This window comes from Myodes glareolus, chromosome 13 (genome assembly GCF_982192425.1).
Source record: "Myodes glareolus chromosome 13, mMyoGla1.1, whole genome shotgun sequence".
NCBI classification, from domain to species: Eukaryota; Metazoa; Chordata; class Mammalia; order Rodentia; family Cricetidae; genus Myodes; species Myodes glareolus.
In genome coordinates, this window is record NC_142038.1 from 67,637,778 (window position 1) to 67,653,287 (window position 15,510).

Below are 15,510 nucleotides of genomic sequence, written 5' to 3' on the forward strand. Positions count from 1 at the left end.
CTTGGCCATTCTTACAGGTGTAAGATGGAATCTCAGAGTTGTTTTAATTTGCATTTCTCTGATGGCAAAGAATGTTAAACATTTCCTTAAGTGTGTTTCAGACATTTTTGATTCTTCTGTTCAGAGTTCTCTGTTTAGGTTTGTATCCTTTTTTTTGTTGTTGTTTTGTTTTGTTTTTTACTGGATTATTTGTTCTTTTGATGAACAATTTCTTGATTTCTTTGTATATTTTGGAGATCAACTCTCTGTCTGATGTGGGATTGGTAAAGATCTTTTCTCATTCTGTAGGCTGCTGTTTGGTCTTGTTAACTGTATCCTTTGCTTTGCAGAAGCTTCTCAGTTTCAGGAGGTCCCATTTATTAATTGTTTCTTTCAGTGTCTGTGCTACTGGGGTTATATTTAAGAAGTGGTCTTTTGCACCTTCAACTGTACTTCCCACTTTCTCTTCTATAAGGTTCAGTATGGCTGGCTTTATGTTAAGGTCTTTGATTCATTTGGACTTGAGATTTTTGCATGATGATAGATATGAGTCTATTTTCATTCTTCTACATTTAATATCCAGTTATTCTAGAACCATTTGTTGAACATGTTTTCTTTTTTCCATTTGATATTTTTTGCTTCTTTGTCAAAAGTTAGGTATTCATAGGTATGTATGCATATGTTTTTATCTAATGTAATGACCACAGCAAGCAAAAAAAAATCTTTCTTTTTTTTCATTTGCAAAGAATATTTTCTTTATTTTTTTAAATTTACTTATTTATTTATTTATAAGGATTTCCACTTCCTCCCCTCATCCCAATACACTCCTGATCCCCTTCCTCCCTCCCCTCCTCCCTCTCCAGTCCCAAGAGCAGTCAGGGTTTCCCACCCTGTGGGAAGTCCAAGTTCCTCCACCCTCTCTCCATGTCCAGGAAGGCGAGCATCCAAACAGACCAGGATCACAAAAAGTCAGTATATGCAGACGAAACAAGACCCAGTGCCATTGTCAATGACTTCTCAGTCAGCCCCCATGTCAGCCATTTTCAGAGAATCCAGTTTGATGACATGCTCGTTCAGTCCCAGTCCAGCAGGACTTGGTGAGCTCTCATTTGATCAGTCCCCTTGTATCAGTGGGTGAGCGCACCCTTCGCTGTCCTGATTTCCTTTTTCATGGTCTCCCATGTTGAAAATTAGGTGTTCATAGGTTTGTGGGTTAATATCTGGGTCTTCTATTCGATTCCATAGGTCGACTACTCTGTTCTTATGCCAATACCAAGCTGTTTTCAATACTGTAGCTCTGTAATAGAGTTTGATATCAGGGATGGTAATGCCTCCAGAAATTCCTTTATTGTATAAGATTGTTTTGGCTATCCTGGATTTTTTGTTTTTCCATATAAAGTTGATTAGTGTTCTCTCAATGTCTGTGAAGAAGTTTGATGGGATTTTGATGGGGATTGCATTGAATCTATAGATTGCTTTTGGTAGAATTGCGATTTTTACCATGTTGATTCTCCCAATCCAAGAGCAGGGGAGGTCTTTCAATTTTCTGGTATCCTCCTCGATTTCATTCTTCAAAGACTTAAAGTTCTTGTCAAATAGGTCTTTCACTTCCTTGGTTAGAGTTATACCAAGATATTTTATACTATTTGTGGCTATCGTGAAAGATTATATTTCTCTGATTTCCCTCTCTGCTTCTTTATCCGTTGTGTATAGGAGGGCAACCGATTTTTTGGAGTAGATCTTCTATCCTGCCACATTACTAAAGGTGTTTATCAACTGTAGGAGTTCTTTGGTAGAGTTTTTGGGGTCGCTTATGTACACTATCATATCATCTGCAAATAACGAAAGTTTAATTTTATCCTTTCCAATTTGAATCCCCTTGATCTCCTTATGTTGTCTTATTGCTATTGCTAGAACTTCAAGCACTATATTGAAGAGGTACAGAGAGAGAGTGGCCAGCCTTGTGGTGTTCTTTTTTTTTCTCTCTCAAAGTTTATTAAAATACAAAAGTCTCCATTTCTACCCCTGTTCCCAACACCCTCCCACTCCCCCTCCTCCCTCCCCTCCTCCCTCTCCATCCCCAAGAGCAGTCAGAGTCTCCTGCCCTGAGGGTAGTTCAAGCTCCTTCCCCCCTCCTTCCAGGTCCAGGAAGGTGAGCATCCAAACAGACTGGATCCCAGAAATTCAGTATATGCAGAGGAAACAAGTCCCAGTGTTATTGTCAATGGCTTTTCAGAAAGACTCCTGGCCAGCCACATTCAGAGAATCCGGCCTCATTCAGAGAATCTGGCTGGATCACCTGTTCACTCAGTCCCAGTCAACTGGCCTTGGTGAACTCTCATTAGATCAGTCCCCTTGTATGAGTGGGTGATCGCACCCCTCGCAGTCCTGATTTCCTTTTTCATGTTCTTCCTCCTTCTGCTCCTCATTTGGACTTTGGGGGACTCAGTCCGGTGCTCCAATGTGGGTCTCCGTCTGTATCGCTATCCATCTTCGGATGAAGGTTCCCTATGGTCTTGCCTTCCTTGCTCACGTTCTCTTTCCTTCTGCTTCTCGTTTGGACCTAGGGAGTTAAGTCCAGTGTTCCAATGTGGTCTCCGTCTCCATCTCCATCCATCGCCAGATGAAGGATCTATGGTGATAAGCAAAATATTCATCAGTATGGTTATGGGCCAAGGCCAGTTCAGGCACCCTCTCCTCTGTCCAGAGAACAATCTGGGGATCTCTCCTTGGACCTGGGATCCCATTTATAATCAAGTCTCTAGTAAACCCTAAACTGACTCCCTTAGTTGAAATATATTCTTCCCTGATCCCATATCTATCCTTCCTCCCTCCCCCCCTCCCAGTCCCCGAGCATTCCCCATTCCTCCCCTGCTCCCTTCTCTCTAACCCTCTCCCCTTCCAACAATCCTCCTACCCCCCCATGCACCCGAGGTTACCTGGGACTCTTGTCTATTTCCAATCTCCAGGAGGAAAACTACCTGAATTTTCTTCAGGTTCACCCTCTTATCCAGCTTCTCTAGGATCACGAATAATAGGCTCAAAGACCTTTAATTATGGCTAGAATCCCTTTATGAGTGAATACATACCATATTCCTCTTTTGGGGTCTAGATTACCTGACTCAGTAAAGCGGTTTTTTTTTTCTTTTTTTTATTATTTTTTAAATTTTTATTTCTTTATTTTTTTTATTTTTTTATTTAATTTTTACTGGGAACCCCTCCAGAATCAAGTCTCTTGCAAACCCTAAAATGGCTCCCTTAGCTGAGATATAAACCTCCCTGCTCACCCAACCATCCTTCCTCCCTCCCCCTTCCCATTCCCCCAAGCCTTCCCCAATCCTCCCTCTCTCCCCTCTCCCTGACCATCTTCCCTTACTTCCACCCCCCACCCCCCCATGCACCCGAGTTTGCCAGGCAATCTTGCCTAGTTCCACTATCCAGGAGGATAACTATATGATTTTCTTCAGGTTCACCTTCTTATTTAGCTTCTCTAGGATCACAAATAACTGACTCACAGACCTTTAACTATAGCTAGAATCCACTTATGAGTGAGAACATACCATATTCCTCTTTTTGGGTCTGGGGTACCTCACTCAGTAAAGCGTTTTCTATTTCCATCCATTTGCATGCAAAATTCAAGATGTCATTGTTTTTTACCGCTGAGTAAAACTATAATGTATTTATGTTCCACACCTTCTTTAACCATTCTTCTATTGAGGGGCACCTAGGTTGTTTGCATGTTCTGGCTATTACAAATAGTGCAGCTATGAAAATAGTTGAACAAATACTTTTGTAGCATGATAGGACATCCCTTGGGTATATTCCCAAGAGTGGAATTGCTGGGTCCTGAGGGAGGTTGACTCCAAGTTTCCTGAGAAACCGCCACACTGATTTCCACAGTGGCAGCATAAGTTTGCATTCCCACCAACAATGGATGAGTGTTCCCCTCACTCCACATCCTCTCCAGCATAGGCTATCATTGGTGTTTTTGACTTTAGCTATTCTGACAGGTGTAAGATGGTATCTCAGACTGGTTTTGGTTTGCATTTCCCTGATCGCTAAGGAGGTTGAGCATGACCTTAAGTGTCTTCTGGCCATTCGAAGTTCATCTGTTGTGAATTCTCTGTTCAATTCAGTACCCCATATTTTAATTGGGTTAATTAGAGTTTTAGTGTCTAGTTTCTTGAGTTCTTTGTATATTTTGGAGATTAGACCTTTGTCTGATGAGGGGTTTGTGAAGATCTTCTCCCAGTCACAAGGCAGCCTTTTTGTGTTACTGTCAGTGTCCTTTGCTTTACAGAAGCTTCTCAGTTTCAGTAGGTCCCATTTATTCATTGTTCCCCTTATTGTCTGTGCTACTGGGGTCCTACTTGGGAAGTGACCTCCTGTGCCTATATCTTGTAGACTACTTCCCACTTTCTCTTCTATCAGGTTCAAAGTGGACAGATTAATGTCGATGTCTTTAATCCATTTGAGCTTGAGTTTTGTGCATGGTGATAGATATGGACCTACTTTCATTCTTCTACAGGTTGACATCCAGTTATGACAGCACCATTTGTTAAAGATGCTTTCCTTCTTCCATTGTATACCTTTAGCTCCCTTGTCGAAAATTAGGTGTTCATAGGTTTGTGGGTTAATATCCGGGTCTTCTATTCAATTCCAGAGGTCGACTTCTATGTTCTTATGCCAATACCAAGCTGTTTTCAATTCTGTAGCTCTGTAATAGAGTTTGAAGTCAGGGATGGTAATGCCTCCAGAAGTTCCTTTATTGTATAAGATTGTTTTGGCTATCCTGGGTTTTTTGTTTTGCCATATAAACTTGAATATTTTTCTCTCAATGTCTGTGAAGAAGTTTGATGGGATTTTGATGGGGATTGCATTGAATCTATAGATTGCTTTTGGTAGAATTGCCATTTTTACTATGTTGATTCTCCCAATCCAAGAACAGGGGAGGTCTTTCCATTTTCTAGTATCTTCCTCAATTTCTTTCTTTAAAGACTTAAAGTTCTTGTCAAATAGGTCTTTCACTTCCTTGGTTAGAGTAATCCCAAGATATTTTATGCTATTTGTGGCTATCGTGAAAGGTGATGCTTTTCTGATTTCTCTGTCTTGTTCTTTATCCTTTGTGTATAGGAGGGCAACTGATTTTTTGGAGTTGATCTGGTTCCCTGCCACATTACTAAAGGTGTTTATCAGCTGTAGGAGTTCTTTGGTAGAGTATTTGGGGTCGCTTATGTACACTATCATATTATCAGCAAATAACAAAGATTATCTTCATCCTTTCCAATTCGAATTCCCTTGATCTCCTTATGTTGTCTTATTGCTATTGCTAGAACTTCAAGCACTATATTGAAGAGGTATGGAGAGAGTGGTCAGCCTTGTTGTGTTCCTGATTTTAGTGGAAAGACTTTGAATTTCTCTCCATTCAATTTGATGTTAGCTGTAGGCTTTCTGTATATTGCTTTTATTATATTTAGGGTGATCTTTGTATCTCCAGTCTTTCCAACACCTTTATCATAAATGGGTGTTGAATTTTGTCAAATGCCTTTTCAGCATCCAATGAAATGATCATATGGTTTTTTCTTTCAGTTTATTTATATGATAGATTACATTGATAGATTTGCGTATGTTGAACCAGCCCTGCATCTCTGGAATGAAGCCTACTTGATCATAATGGATAATTTTTCTAATCTATTCTTGAATTCGTTTGCCAGTATTTTATTGAGAATTTTTGCGTCGATGTTCATGAGTGAGATTGGCCTGTAATTCTCTTTCTTGGTTGTGTCTTTGTGTGGTTTTGGTATCAGGGTAACTATAGCTTCATAAAAGGAGTTTGGCAATGATTCTTCTGTTTCTATGTTGTGAAATACATTAAGGAGTGTAGGTATTAGCTCTTCCTGGAAGTTCTGGTAGAATTCTGCATTGAAACCATCTGGCCCTGGGCTTTTTGTTCGTAGGGAGATTTTTGATAACAGCTTCTAATTCTTCACGACTGACAGGTCTATTTAGATTTTTCACCTGGTCTTGGTTCAACTTTGGTATATGGTACTTATCTAAAAAAATCGTTTCTTTTACATTTTCCAATTTTGTGGCATACAGGCTTTTGTAGTAAGATCTAATGATTCTCTGAATTTCCTCTGTGTCTGTGGTTATGTCCCCCTTTTCATTTCTGATCTTATTAATTTGCATGTTCTCTCTCTGTCATTTGATTAGTTTTGATAGGGGTTTGTCGATCTTGTTGATTTTCTCCAAGTACCAGCTTTTAGTTTCATTGATTCTTTGGATTGTTTTCTGTGTTTCTATTTTGTTGATTTCAGCCCTCAGTTTGATTATTTCCAGTCTTCTACTCCTCCTGGGTGAATCAGCTTCTTTTTTTTTTTCTAGAGCTTTCAAGTGTGCTGTTAAGTCTCCAATGTGTGCTTTCTCCGTTTTCTTTAATTGGGCACTTAGTGCTATGAACTTTCCTCTTAGCACTGTTTTCATAGTGTCCCATAGGTTTGAGTATGTTGTGTCTTCATTTTCATTAAATTTAAGGAAGACTTTAACTTCTTTCTTTATTTATTCCTTGACCCAGGGGTGATTTAGTAGTTGACTCTTCAACATCCATGAGTTTGTTGGCTTCCTGGGGGTAGCATTGTTGTTGAATTCTAACTTTAATCCATGGTGATCTGACAAGACACAGGTGGTTACTAATATTTTTTTATATCTGTGGAAGTTTTCTTTGTTACTGAGTATGTGGTCAATTTTCGAGAAGATTCCATGAGCTGCAGAGAAGAAGGTATATTCTTTCCTATTTGGGTGGAGTGTTCTATAGATGTCTATTAAGTCTATTTGATTCAATATCTCCAATAATTCTCTTATTTCTCTGTTAGGTTTCTGCCTGATTGACCTGTTCATTGGTGAGAGAGGTGTGTTGAAGTCTCCTACTATTAGTGTGTGTGGTTTGATGACTGCCTTGAGTTCTAGAAGTGTTTCTTTTTCATATGTGCGTGCCTTTATATTAGGGGCATAGATATTCAGGATTGAGACTTCTTCCTGATGAATTATTCCTGTTATGAGTATGAAATGTCCATCTCCATCTCTTCTGATTGATTTTAGTTTGAAGTTGATTTTGTTAGATTTTAGAATGGCCATACCCGCTTGTTTCTTAGGTTCATTTGCTTGGAAAACCTTTTCCCAACCCTTTACTATGAGTAGGTGTCTGTCTTTGTGTTTGAGGTGTGTTTCTTGTAAACAGCAGAATGTTGGATTCTGTTTTTGTATCCAATCTCTAAGTCTGTGCCTTTTTATAGGTGAATTGAGTCCATTGATATTAAGTGGTATTAATGACCAGTTGTTGTGGACTCTGGTTATTTGGGGGGGGGGTGGGTAGTAGAGTGTATGTGTTTCCCTTCTTTGAGTTATGCTTGTGAAGGGTCGCTAGATGTCTGAGTTATTGTAGGCAGTGTTGGGAATGTTGGATTCCTTGGGTTGTGATTTTCCTTCTAATATTCTCTGTAAGGCTGGGTTTGTAGCTCCGTATTGTTTAAATTTGTTTTTATCCTGGAATATTTTGTTTTCTCCGTTGATAGTGAACGATAGCTTCGCTGGGTATAGTAGTCTGGGCTTGCATCCATGGTCTCTTAGTCTCTGCAGTACCTCTATCCAGGACCTTCTGGCTTTCATGGTTTCCATAGAGAAGTCTGGTGTCAGTCTGATAGGTTTACCTTTACAAGTTACTTGCCCTTTTTCCTTTGCAGCTCTTAATATCCTTTCTTTAATTTGAATGCTTTGTGTTTGATTATTATATTTGAGGGGATTTTTTTTATCCAGCCTATTTAGTGTTTAGTATGCTTCTTGAACCTTCATAGGAATATCGTTCTTTAGGTTGGGAAAGTTTTCTTCTATAATTTTGTTGAATATATTTTCTGGACCTTTGATCTGCAATTCTTTTCCTTCTTCTATCATTATTATTCTTAGGCTTGGTTTTTTTATTATGTCCCATATTTCCTGAATGTTTTGTGATGAGAATTTGTTGGATTTGCTGTTTTCTTTGGTCAGAGTGTTTATTTTCTATATGGTATCTTCATAATCTGAAATTCGTTCTTCTATCTCTTGTATTCTATTGGTTATGTTTGTTCCTGAAGTCTCTCTTTGTTTACCTTATTTTTCCATAACCAGCCGGCCCTCAGTTTGTGTTTTCTTCATTGCCTCCATTTCAGTTTTCAATTCTTATACTGATTCCATTACCTGTTTGATTGATTTTTCTTGGTTTCCCAGGGTATCGTTTGTGAATTTACTCATTTCTTCAAACTTTTTGTTATATTTCTCTTCCATTTCTTTACTCAGTTTTTCAATCTTTTTGTTGTATTTCTCTTCCATTTTTTATTTGAGTTATTCATACTCTGTTTAAGGGACTCTATTACTTTCATAATGACACTGTTTTCCACATCTTCCGGAATAGGGTGTTCAAATCCTTCTGCTGTAAGATCGCTGGGATCTGGTGTTTTCATGTTGTTTTTCAGATTGTTGGAGGAATTCTTGCCTTGGTGCCTGCCCATCTCTTCCTTCAGATGCTCTCCAATGGTTCTTCCCTCCGCTGGGTCTTCTGCTCCAGGATCAGTGCCCCTTGCTGGCCAAGAATCTCTCTGCCTGCAGTCCTACCTTGCTGCAGGCAGGCTATTAAAACAAAGGAAATCCCTCCTGCCTGGTTGTACTAACCACCCCATCCCGGCGGCACCCACACAGGCTGGTTTGGAGGATTTTATGCCCCGAAAAAGGGAGGGAGGAAGGGAAAGGGTTCCTGGCTGAAAGAGGGGCTGGGGTAGGAGGAGAGAGGGCTTAGCTGGGGGAAGCCGCCCCTTCGGAATACCCAGGGAGCTAAGGGTGGCAGGAAAATTGTGTGATCCCTTACTGGGCTTCTGTGGTGGGTCAGTAGCACACTTGCCCCTCCATTGTATCTTCTGCTATAGGATCAGTGCCACTTCAAAAAAATCTTTCAAATAACAACGAGTGTGTGTGTATTATATATATATAATATATATATATATATATAACAGAATATACAACAGAATATATATGCAACAGAAAATAGAACAGATAAAAGTAAAATAGAAACAGAAACCTCTAATGGGTTACAAGTTACTTCAATTGTTTTCTTTAGTAAGTATCTTTAGCAGTATTTATGGAACTAGACTTACTGAAATATGTATCTTTGATCCTCTGATCCTAAACCTGGAAATTACTCTTTATCTCTACTTAAGTGGTAAATGTAAAAGTTCATTTATTGTAGTAGCAACAATTAGAGAAAATTTGCATCAAATTTCTCATTGCTTTGAAGCCTGAAGTTGTGGCGAGTGTGTCTCATGGTTGCTCTTTTACCCATTTGTCTTCTCCTAGCCTCTCTCTCCAGCTGGGCTCAGGCATAGTAACTTTTTAGCTGTCCTTCAGATGTGCCAGGTATGCACTGAAATACCCCTTCCCCTGAATTTTGGTTCTTTGCCTTTTCTGTACAAAACTTAAATTCTAGATTAGGTTTATGTGCGTGATTGTACATAGCTGTTGGTTTCATTGAAGGTATTAGGATCAAATGCAGGTCTTCATACATGTTAAAAAGCTGGTGCACCAAGGAACATTATACAGGCCCCCAAACACAGATCTTCTGTGAAGACTTTTATCTTTCTCTTTTACTCATTAATAATGGCCTGAGTGATCTGGAAGTATTTTTAGACTTAATACAAGTTTAAATCGGTGAATAAAGAGTGACTGTTTAGGTAAAAGATAGCAGATTCATAGCTTCGTATTAAACATTGCGAAAAAGTCAAACAGAAAACATGCAGTCTGTGACCAGTGGAATATATACAAAGTACTTGTTAAATAAATAAAGAGTATGGGGATAGATAAAACATAAATTGATATTTGTGTACAAATGTGGAAAACAAATATTGAAACACTTGTTTATCATTGCATCAAGTTTCCATAAATGTAGATCTCTCTCTCTCTCTCTCTCTCTCTCTCTCTCTCTCTCTCTCTCTCTCTTTCTCTCTCTCTGTCTCAGTTGTATGAGTTTATTTGTTAGGGAGATAGAAATCAGGCTAATGGGATGTTGCTACCATGGAAGAGGAGGGAAATTAGCTTTCTTTAACATACAGTTATAAATCTGTTTCATGTGCTTTAAATGTGGCAGATTCTCAGAAAAGTGAGAATCAATTGACCTCAAGACCTAGTTATACCACTCCTTTGCACACACCCAAAATTCATTCCACCATACCACATGGACATTTGCTCAACTATGTTCATAGAAACTTTATTCATAATAGCCAGAAATTGGAACAACCTAGAAGTCTGTCAATCAAGGAATGGATAAAAAATTGTGGTATATTTATACAATGGAGTATTATTCAGTTGTTAAAAAATAACGATGTCATGAAATTTGTTGGCAAATGAATGGAACTAGAAAAGATAATTATGAGTGAGGTAACCCAGATCCAGCAAGTCAAGCATGGTACATACTTTCTTATAAAAGGATATTAGCTTTAAAGTAAAGGATAACCATGCTACAATCTACAGACCCAGAGAAGCTAAGTAACAAGGAGGGCTCAAGTGAGGACACATGAATCTCACCATAAGATGAAATAGAACAGATATGACATTGTATGGGTGAGGGGTCGGGATGAGAGGTAGGCAGGGAAACAGAAGGAATCAGGTGAGGGGAGGGTGGAGGGTGAGTACTGTGAGCGACAACTAGAACCAGGGGGAATCTCCGGCATAAGCCAGAATGGAAACTCCCAGCAATCGATAAGGGTGAGTGTAGATAAGACTCTTAGCAATGGGAGATATGGAGCCTGAACTGGTCATCTTCTATAACCAGGCAAGACTTAAGTAGGGAGTTGGGAAACAAATCTAGCCATAAAACTTTTGACCTCCAGTATGTCCTGCATTCAAGATTTGATGGGGAAAAGGTGGGGCAGAAATTGTGAGAGTGACCAACCAATGACTGATATAGCTGGAGACTCATACTATGAGAGGAAGCTCACCCCCAAGGGCCAATAACAAGAGGCAGAGTGACTCAGAGATGTAGGACATAACCAAATGTGGCTGAGAAAAAAGTCAATGAAATGATTGCTAATGATATTCTGCTATACCTATAGATCTACTGCCTAGCCCAGCTGTTATCAGAGAGGCCTTACCCAGCAACGTTTAAAATAGGAGCAGAAATCCACAGACAAACATTATGTGGAGCTGAGAATCCTGTTGAAGAGGGGGAGGAAGAATTCTAAGAGTCACTGAGATCAACTAATCCACAGAATCAACTAATCTGGGCTTATAGGGGTTTACAGAGACTGATCTACCAACCAGAGAGCCTGCATGGGAGTGACAGCTGCATATATGTTACAATTGTGTCATTTGGTCTTTTTGTGGGACTCCTAACAGTGGGAGCAGGGGCTGTCTCCTACTATGTTGCCTGTTTTGGGGACTCTTTCCTACTATCAAACTGCTTTGTCCTGCCTCAAAAGAAAAGGAGGTGCCTATTCTCACTTCACCTGATATACTGCGGCTGACTGATATCCATGGGAGACCTGCCTATAACTGAAGATACACAGTTGTAGAAGGAACAGCAAGCTGTGTCCCGCCACCTAGCTCCCAGCTAACTTTACCCGAAATAATTACACGGAAACTGTATTCTTTTAAACACTGCTTGGCCCATTAGTTCCAGCCTCTTATTGGCTAACTCTCACATCTTGATTAACCCATTTCTATTAATGTGTGTAGCACCACGAGGTTGTGGCTTACCAGGAAGGATTTTAACCTGCGCCCATCTTGGAGAGGAGAGCTACAGCATCTGCCTCACTGCCTTCTTCCTCCCAACATTCTGTTCTGTCTACTCCACCCACCTATCTTCTGACCTATCAGGCCAAGCAGTTTCTTTATTAATTAACCAATGAAAGCAGCATATAGAAATAAGGCCCACCTACATCACACAGTGGAGGAACAGAAGATGGGGTAGGGTAGAGCAGAGGTGGCGGGAGGGATTGTGAGGAGAAGAGGGAGGGGAAACTGGTCAGGATGTAAAAATAAATAAATAAACAAAAGCAAGAAGAAGAACAAGAAATATCATTTGACACAGAATACAGCAGATAATTATTTTTTACAAAAATTTCTGAAACACAGGTACATTGTTAGGGCTATACCTAAATAGGAAAATAGGCACTGTTACTTAAACTTTAAAATAAGTGTCTATGGCTAAAAGAGACTTTTCCATTTTTTTTCTATATTTAAAGCAAGCTAAAAATAGTGCTGATGTATTTATAATTCCCATGCCCCTACTCAGCCAGCAGGGAATCCTTTGCATTCATTTCTTTTTCCTTGGCTTTTGAACTCCTTAGCCTTTAAGTAACTTGTATTTGAATGACAGAGAAATATGATTTCCCTTTCAATTTTTTGCCTGGAATCTAGGACAAGTGTCTTCTGATATGTCATTTTTCTGTTGTTTTTCTAGACATTTTCAACATTAAGTTAAGTTTGGCTGCCTCCGAGGACATCTCCTCGCAGCATGCCTCTCAGGAAACTTAGGCCCAAGAGGTGAACAGCCAGTTCCCATGCTTTCTTTATACTGCAACTTTCAAACTATTAAAAACCATTTCTCTTTTGAAAGGGCTTACTTACATTCTTGACATTTGAAAAAGTGCTATCACCAATGCTTATAAGTTTTACAGAATAATTTTAGCTCCTATTGGTCTCCTCTCTGTGATTAAGAATGTAAGTTGGTGCTCTTTTTGTCATTTCAGAATTCTAATGTTTTCATATCAATTTGACTTCCAAGAGGTAATGAATAATTCATTCTTTATCATTCATAATAAGATGTTGTGAAGAACAGTTAATGCGTAGTTGGGTTGTTGCTTTATTGGCAGTATTGACTTAGAGTACAGGGAATGCTGGGTCCTCTCCCCAGCACCTAGTAAAGTTGGCATGATATTGTAAGCCTCTATAGAAACTACAGCAGTGATGAGGGGAGGTGGAGCCAGAGAGATGGGAAATTCAAGGTCATTTTTCCCTGCATGGTGACTCTGTGGTCATCCTGCGAGACCCTATCTAAAAGAAAGAAAAACTGCATCAGGAAAAAAAAAATAATTGGATTAGAAAAATTAAAAAAAAAAGAAGAGCCAGGCGGTGGTGGCGCATGCCTTTAATCCCAGCACTCGGGAGGCAGAGGCAGGTGGATCTCTGTGAGTTCGAGGCCAGCCTGGTCTACAAGAGCTAGTTCCAGGACAACCACCAAAAACTACAGAGAAACCCTGTCTCGAAAAAAAATAAAAATAAATAAAAAAAAAGAAGAAAGGAAAGCAAACAAACAATACCCCTCAAAAAGTAGGGTGTAGAATATAACGGTAAACAGGGATGGAAAGAGGGAGAGCTCTGTTTTGTTGTTTATTGGCCGACTGTGTCATACCATCTATGGCCAAGGCTCTATGAATGACATTCTTGTCTCCAGTTCCACCTCTGCTTCTCTTTATCAACCATGACTCCTCTCAGACTTTCTTAATATTAAGCCTTCTACCTCCCTCTCTCATTCAGGGTACAACGAGTCTGAAAACACACTTATGCAGAAAGGTAGGAAATTGTTAACTGAATATGGAGGTAGACCATGGACACTGTCCTAGTATAAACTTATAGTTCAGAGCTAATTCAAGGACAGGAGCTTTTTAAGCAAACTACTGCATAACCAGCGCTGTTCCCTGTAGGAAGCCACCTGGAGGCACAGGTGGTCCTGCAGTTTGGAGGTATACAAAGTCCATACCTGGCTTAGCCACGTGGGGCTGAGCACCCTTGCCTGCACCCTTGCTTGCACATGCTCAGACCAGCAAATGGCATTAACCAATCAGGACAGCGTTCAAGCCTCTCCACCGTTTAAAAGCAGCTGCCTCTGGGCTCAACTTGCTCTCTCTAAGCTTTCTCTCGTCCCTGCTCTCTTCCCTTCCCCCAATTTCCCTCAATCAAAGGGCTCCGAATAAAGACGTGACCAGGGAAGAAATTCTCGTTTTTAGTGGCGTTCATTCCTGCTGGTCAGGAAGCGCGTCGCAGTTCCCCATTTCCTCCCCATTCCATGTCCCATGCACACTGGCCACCAAGTGGGTCATCAGATATGACAGACAAGTTTTTAAATAACTCCCCAATACTGTCCTTATGTTATTTGCCTTTATAAATAATATGAATCACACACAGAGTAGTGGAGTGTGTGTTTGTGTTTGGTGGTGGTGTGGGGACTGAACTCAGCTTCTCATATGTACTAGATAAGAGGTATACTGTCTCAAACTGAAATAAAACATGATTTATTCAGGTCCTCTTTGAATCCAGATTCCTGATTTTTTCAGAATGCTTCTTCCTCTTTACTAAGAAATAACCTTGTCAGAGAGTCTTTGATGACTAGGCAATTTCAGTACACAGCAGCAATTCTTATATGACAAAGCAGTTTCTACACTTGTCTGCCCAGGCTTCCCTCTGCTCTTTAGCTAATGCTCATTTAGCTAATCTCATGGCATTGATGCTTTGGCACTGGCTCCGACTTCTCGAACATTTCATGGAGGTTCTTTAACTTTTGGAAGCATCCTCCGGTAAGCAGTTACAGGTCAAATATCAGTGTTTGAGCAGGGACTCATTGCATGCTCTTGCCAAACAATTTCTCTTTATATTCTTTATCTCTTCTACAGCAAGTAGCATTTTTAGTGAAGCACAATTTTAAAAGGTTTACCTATTTCAAGTTTACTATTTTAAAGTTTCACCTAAAGAGTTCCTCATTACTAGATTATAAATTCTCAGTTTTGGTGATCACCGAATTAATAAAATCTTTAGCCAGGGTACTTTTCTTTTAAAACATTTTACCATGTAAATGATCAGCATACAAAAACCATGAAATTAATTAACAAGCTCTGTGAATTAGGTAAGTTTCGGCTGTTGACAATGTATAGATTTGTGTTTCAGTATGATATTAGTGCATTTTTCTATGTATTATCTAATCTTACTGTGAGAGTATTAAATTTATTTTAAATTCCAGGAAAAAAAAACCTTGCGTTTTGAAACACAAATAAAGTGATAGGGTGCACTTGAAAAAGTTTGCAATGTCCTTTTAAAACCTCAATTTACTTTGAGATTTGCTCACAAAGAGCAGTAAGGTGCACTTCCAACTTTTGCTTGCTGAGAGTTGTCATTCACACCGCTCACTCCATCACAGATGTCCTAGCATGTAGCCTTTAAATCCTTAGCACTCAGAAAATAGTCATTTATGTACAGTGTTAGAACAAAGAATTGGGCTCTGGCTCTCCTTAAAAGCCTCAAGTTTTCATAGGAAAAAACAACAGATTACTGCCTTTTTGGAGTCTGCTCCCTAAGGCAGAATACCTTGCTCAACCTTGTTACAGGGGGGGAGGGCCTTGGTCTGCCACAATTTATTATGCCAGACTTTGTTGACTCTCAAAGGAGGCCTTACCTACCCCCTCTGAAGAGTGGGTGGGGGAGGTGGGCAGAAAAGAGAGGAGATTGGGTGAGTGAGAAAAA